Genomic DNA, 6,690 nt, shown 5'->3' on the forward strand with positions numbered 1-6,690 from the left:
GCTGTGTTGGGACAGAGTTAAATGACCAAGTTCAAGGCTCAGGATTCTAGGAGCTCACAGCCCATCAGAGAGGCAGCTGAGTAACCAGACAGCCAGCAAAGCATGAGATAAGGTCAATGGTAATAGATTTTTTGTGAAATGGCAGTCAAGATGTTGGCCTGGAGGCTGGAGGCCTCATTTTTTAAAAATGTCTGACTAATTCCATGGCCAGATATTAACAAAGTCATTTGACCTCAAATATAAACTATATTCTCCAAGCTAGACTTTATTAATAATAAAAATGACATTTTAATCTCAATCAGCCAGTCCCTCTGTCTACATCTCAAATAGTTCTGAACTGTGCAGGGAAAAGGGGAGAGTCACTATTGACCTCCCAATAGTAGTGACATTTTCCTTGATTTTTGAAGACTGAATAGAAGATTGCCAAGTAAAGATGTGGGAGAGGGCATTACAGGTATTAATAGAAGAAGAAGCATAACCAAAATTATGGAAGCATTAAAGAACCTGGTGCACCAGGGAAGTGCATGGCAGGAAATTTAGGCTGAAATTTATGGCTGAAAAGTGTCAGGAAATGAGGCTGTTGAGCCATAGTATTGGGTCTAGATCAATGCTAAACATCTGTGTCTTGAAAGCAGGCCATCATCATATTCTCCATTGACTGTCTGCTGCCTAGAGCAGTGTCTGCTCGGGGGAAGGAATACAGATTGTTTTCTCCTATGTTTAATGAATTTGCATATTTCCATAAGAGGTGGTGGGAAACATTCCCTGTGGATGATGTGCTGTGTGCTGTGCTAAGTAGTTTCAGTTGTGTCCTACTCTGTGACCCTATGGGCTACCGCCCAGCCAGGGTCCTCTGTCCATGGGATTCTCTAGGCAAGAATACTGGAGTGGGTAGCCATTCCCTTCTCCAGGAGATCTTCCCGAACCAGGGATCAAACCTGTGTCTCCTGCATTAGCAAATGGTTCTTTACCACTTAGCGCCACCTGGCCTGTGGATGATGGGTGCGTTCGGTTCTTCAGCCTTTCCTTTTCTGCTGTGAGCTAGCCCATATAATTTTTTCTTAAGTTATCCAGAACTGATTTCTGTTGTTGGCAACCAGAAAATCCTGCCTGGTTCAGCTCCCTCAACATCTCTTCCATGAAGTACATCAAGGATGTCCAAAGTGCTTTCAATAGTGGGCCATAAGTTCAGAAATCCCTGGGCCTGTGCCAGTGGCATTTGAATTAATCAACATAGAGGATAAAGAGGGTCCACATGTGTGCTAGATGAAAGTTAAGTGTGTGTGTTTAAGTCAAGTGTGTGCAACATATGAATGAGCAGAAACATTAAACATAACCTTTAGGAAAAGACAACAGGCAAGTGCAAACAAAAAAGAAAGCAGAATATGCATAATTCATATTACAAAATAAATTCAAGGAAAGCAAAATCTATTTAGATATTTACCAAAGGGAGAGCACTACATAACAAAGCTTATGGGAATGGGCCCAATCTCTACTTACAGGAAGATTAACAATCTTAAATTTCCTTATTATAGGAGTAAGAAGGAGATAGCTGAACTGAGCAATCAAGTTAAGAAACTCGACGAAGAGAAGGGAATAGACAGAATAAGAAAGGTGTTTGACTGCAGTCAGGTCCATGGTAAGGGGCAGGATAAGGAAGAAGGGCCTCTCAAATGCATAAATCATATAGCCAGAGGGGTTCAAGACAACCAAAAGAGCAGTGTCACAGAAGCAAGGGAAACGTAGTTTTAGTGAAGAAGCAATGAGTTGCAAGAAGGAGAGAAACCAGCAGCATCAAACGTGAAAAAGAGATCCAATAATAAAATTACTTAAACTTCTACAGAATTTGGCAATTACCAGTAAGAGTTTGTGAGAGTTTCTTCTAGCTTCTCACAGAAATAAAAGACTTGAGGAATTTAAAAAGACATGAAGTTAGTGGTCATTCTTCACACTTGCCATCCAGCATTTTATTAGCCTTCTTACAATAAGTGGACTCCAATTTTGTTACAGATGACACAGCCCTTCTTATTGGAGCCATGTGATTCAGATGAAGGTGGCATGTCTAGGACTGAAGTGGGTTGGATAAGCTAATATCACTCCCATCCCTCTTCTCCCTTACCTACCCCCTACCCTATACTCACTTTCCTGATTACTTTTACAGCAAGTAGTGGCAATGTGGTGTGAGACACAAAGGAGTCATAATGTCTAGCCAGACATGATGACTAGAGCTGGGGCATCTATCTTTTGAGAAAAAGTAGAAAGATCAAGAGTGTCACAGCTCTACCAGCCCTGAATCATTACCCACTGGATGGACACAAGTAGCTGTATGACTCTAGGCTTTTTATTGTTAATCTTTGGGTCACGCCACATGGCTTACGGGATCTTAGTTCCCCAACCAAATATCGAACCCATGCCCCCTGCACTGGCAGTACAGAGTCTTAGCCACTGGAGCACCAGGCAAGTCATGACTCTAGGGTTTTTATGATGTGAGAAATATAAACTCCTGATGTCTGAGAAGTAAAACCTCACTTTTCAGTGGGTGGTGTATCAGTGACATTGCAAGAGGAGAGTGTGCAATGAGATAAATAGATGGACGCAGCCCTCTTTGGAAAAAACAGTCTGCTGCAGACTCTATCAGTTTCATGTTACAAAAAACCCAAGATTAACTGGCTTAAACAAAGAAGAGATGTATTGACTCACATATGTGAAAACTCCAGGGGTAAGGATGATTTAATCTCTGTTGCAGAAGACGTGTGACTTTGGGTGATGCTGACCTTGCCCCTAGCTCCAGAGGTGGATGTGTGATTCAAGTCTGAGCTGGTTCATACAGAACATTTCCTTGACAACGGTAAATTGTTGAGGGATGGGCACAAGCCAAGTCCTTAGGACAATTAGAGCTAAAGAAACTCAATTTCCTGGGTATTTGTGTGAAATATCAGAAAAGCAGACTTTTCTTTTCCTGAAGTAGTTGAGCAAGAGAGGATATGTGGATGGAGGATATGTGGCAACATCTTGTCATTATGAGGGGGAGCTTCTGAGACAAAAGCTAGTACAGAAGATGCTGAGCCCAGAGATGAAGAAAGAGAAACCAGGTTCCGATGACAGCTTAAGATTTAGTCAAGCCTTATCTGGAGTCAGGCCCACCCCTGGAGTTTTCACATATGTGACTCAATAAATTTCTACATTGCTTAAGCCAGTTAGTCTTGGATTTTCTACAACACAAAAGCTAAAGAGTGTAGCAGATTGTTTTTCTCAAAGATGGCTGCATCAGTGTATTTATATCCTATTGTACATTCTCTGCATGCAATGTGACTGTGTCTGTGTTCCTGTTCCTTGAGTCTGGGTGGGGCTTCTGACTGCCCTAACCAGTGGAGTTTGGCATGGTGATGCTGTGTGAAATCCTATGTTAAGGTATAAAAAGGAAATTCCCCTTCTCTTTCTCTGCCTCTGCAACTCACCCAACTATATTGTAAGAGAACCTAAGCCACTTGGAGAGGCCATGTGTAGATATTCTTGCCAACAATCCCAGCTAAGGTCTCAGCTGACAGTCAGATTGAATCACTAGACATGAGTGAATGCGCCTTCAACTGATTCCAGCCTCTAGTCTTCAAGTCTTCTAGCTGCAACTCAAGACATCAAAGGGCAGAGACAAGCCACTCTGGTGGTGCCCTGTCTGATATCCTGACCCACAAAAAACATGAAAGATAATAAATGATTATCATGGTTTTAATGAAACTGAGTTTGGGGTAATTTGTTCTACTGTGCTAGATAAACTATTACAGACTCCTAATTAATAGGGTTAGCATTCTATGAGAGTGGTTTAAGAATAGTGGAAAGAGAAATAAGATTGCTGAGTGTGAGGAATGAATTGGAGATGAGGAAAATGGAGTCAGAGTATAAGCTTCTCGGGAAAATTTCCATGAAAGCATCTCCCTGGTACTAAGAAAGGATTAGACAAGTCTGAATCCAAAGCAAACAGCAGCCTTCATGCTTTTGCTCATCATCAGGAGACTAAGGTTATGAGTTTGATAGAATCCAGGAGGAGGAACTTCAGCTAATAAGTTTCATGAATTCCTCTGAATTCAAAAAGGCATTAAGAAGAAATGAAAGGTGAATCAGTGAAAACTTCAAGAAGAAGACACTTATTTGAGAAGCTCTCTGCTCAAAATCTCCAGCAGATTCCATCATCTATGGTTAAGATCAAGTTCTTCAGCCTGGCATTCAATGGCCATTTCTGTTTCTCAGCCTCTCCTTTACACACCCCAACCTCCAGCAGAACTGCACAATGGCACTACTTGATATTCTCTGATTGCCCCTTCACTTTGCCACCTCTGGGTTCTTGCCCTTATGCTGAGGAAGATTTGGGACCCCAGCCTTGGCCAGAGTGTTGTTCAGAGCCTGTGCCCATCCTCACCTCAGCTAAGGTCTAGAAGCCTCCTGAAGAGAGGAATCAATGATATGTGGTCTTAGGGACTCCAGCCTTCTTCTTACATGATTTTTCACTTGAGGTACAATGAATATACAATAAAATGCATGTATCTCAAGTGTACAGCTCTATGAGTTTTAACAATTGTATTCACATGGTAACCACTAGTCCAATGAAGCTTTAGAATTTTTCTATCACTCCAAAAATTTCCCTCATTCTCCTGCCCCTTTCCAGTCAATCCTGTGCACCTCCCATCTCCCAGAAAACAACTGCTTTGGTTTCTATTACCACAGATTAGTTTTTCCTCTCTTTGAACCTCATGTAAATAGAATCACACAGTACATATTCTGTGTCATGCTTCTTTCACTCAACATAATGTTTCTGAGTTTCACCTGTGTTTTTTCGTGCATTAATTTTTCATTCTTTCCTATTGCTGTGTAGTATTCCATTGTACAAATATAGCACAATTTGTTTATCCATTTTCCTGTTGGTGGATATCGGAGTTGCTTGCAGTTATGGACTATCATGAATAAAATTACCATGAACATTCTTGAATATTTCTAGTGAATATTTATTCTGGTTTCTTAGGAGTGAAATTGCTGGGTCATGGGATAAGTGAGGGTTTAAGTTTATAAGGAACTGCTAAGCAGTTTATCTAAGTAGTCGTGACATTTTATGCTCTCGTCACCATTGTATGAGAGTTCCAGTTGCTCTGTCTTTGCCAATAAGTAGCACTGTTAGTCTTTTGGTATTGTTAGTAGTTGTGAAATTATATCTCATTTTGGCTTTAAAATGTATTTCCCTGATGACTAAAAATGTTGGGAAACTTCTTACGTACTTATTCACATACCCTCTTTTGTGAAGTGTCTGTTCAAGTCTTCTGCTATTTTTTAAATTGATTTGTACATGCAGAATTCTTTGTTGCCAAGGTTACGCATAATCCAGAAGCCCGCCTGGAGTTCACCTGGAGCTGGCACACAGGTTCAAGGCCAGAAAGGTAAGTGTTTATAATCAAAGAATCTGAGTCTACTTAGGAGTTAGACTACACAGGATCATGGAAGCATTGTAACTTGTGTCTTTTGATATCAGACATGACACAGTGCATCTGGTAAAAGAGAAGAAATTCTGAATATCATGCTACAGTAATGGTTCCCAACATTGGATACAAATTCTCCAAAATTTGGAAGAGTCTTCATCCCAAGATTCTGGTTCAATGACGGTGGTGTAGCCATAGAATTTGGAGCTGTAAAAGTTTTCTAGGTGACTAAAATGCAGCTAAGGTTGAGAATCGCTTCTCTAAAAGGAATGACATTCATTCACTATGGGACATCTTATATGTTACTTTGCTAAACCATCAAGCTCATTTAAACAGACTATTAGGTGTCTTTTTCACATAGGTAAGTTATTCAGAGAAGCTGGAGATGTCTTATCATTTATCAATGTCAAGTATCAAACTGCAGATCATGGTCAGTTACTTTTCTTTCCTTGCTTCGTAATTCTCTCAAAAATGCATCTCATCTATAATAATCATGCTTGGAATAAAGTGAGGATTTAGCCCTCAGTTCTAGATGCATTCTCCACCCAACAGTTAAAGTGAAATGAAAGAGTCAGCTTTATTTCCTGTCCTAAACTGGTGAACGACAGGGAAACCTGGCGTGCTGCAGTCCACGGGGTCGCAAAGAGTTGGATACGACTGAGCAACTGACCAACAATAAAGCTGAAGTGGACACATCCTGTTCCTGAGTCCAAGCTCACTCTGCTCGTCGCACAACAGGCTGATGAATCCAGGAGATGAGTGTTGAGGCAAGGAATATGACTTTATTTGGAAAACTGGCAGACCAAGTAGATAGCAGACTAATGTCTCAGAGTAATTAACCATCTTGTCAGGGGCTGGATGCCAGGTTCTTTTATACAGTCAGAGAGAGAAAAGCAATGAAGAACTAAAGTCAAAAGGTAGAATAGAGAGGAAGGGGCAGTGGGGAAGTAAAGTGAAAGGGTCTTCAGTCTTCCAAAATTTCTCTGGGAATGGCCAGTCTTTGGAAGGGGGGTGTTAATCTCTTCTTTCTGTTGTAGCTGTTCACAGGTGGGCAGGGTCAGATTATCTCTCTGTGAGCTGAACCAAAACACTTTACAGTCAGGCAGAGGGGCAGGGTCCTCTGAAGCAGGCTATTATATATGATTATAATAACAAAAACAATGAAAAGCAAGTCAAAGAAACAATTTTGGACATGAAGTCAGAACTGGCTTCTTCTCTGCAACAATCC

At 41.0% G+C, this 6,690-nt stretch overlaps 1 long non-coding RNA gene across 1 annotated transcript in view; it reads left to right on the top strand.

The window, feature by feature from the left end:
* LOC132345963 (uncharacterized) overlaps positions 1 to 6,387 on the top strand; it is a 22,337-nt gene extending 15,950 nt beyond the window's left edge. Inside the window, exons 2-3 of the long non-coding RNA XR_009495591.1 lie at positions 5,356 to 5,423; positions 6,015 to 6,387. This is a non-coding gene — a long non-coding RNA (uncharacterized lncRNA). The remainder of the gene's footprint in view (positions 1 to 5,355; positions 5,424 to 6,014) is intronic.
* The last annotated feature ends 303 nt before the right edge of the window (positions 6,388 to 6,690 follow it).

This window comes from Bos taurus, chromosome 8 (assembly GCF_002263795.3).
Source record: "Bos taurus isolate L1 Dominette 01449 registration number 42190680 breed Hereford chromosome 8, ARS-UCD2.0, whole genome shotgun sequence".
In the NCBI taxonomy this organism is placed as follows: Eukaryota; Metazoa; Chordata; class Mammalia; order Artiodactyla; family Bovidae; genus Bos; species Bos taurus.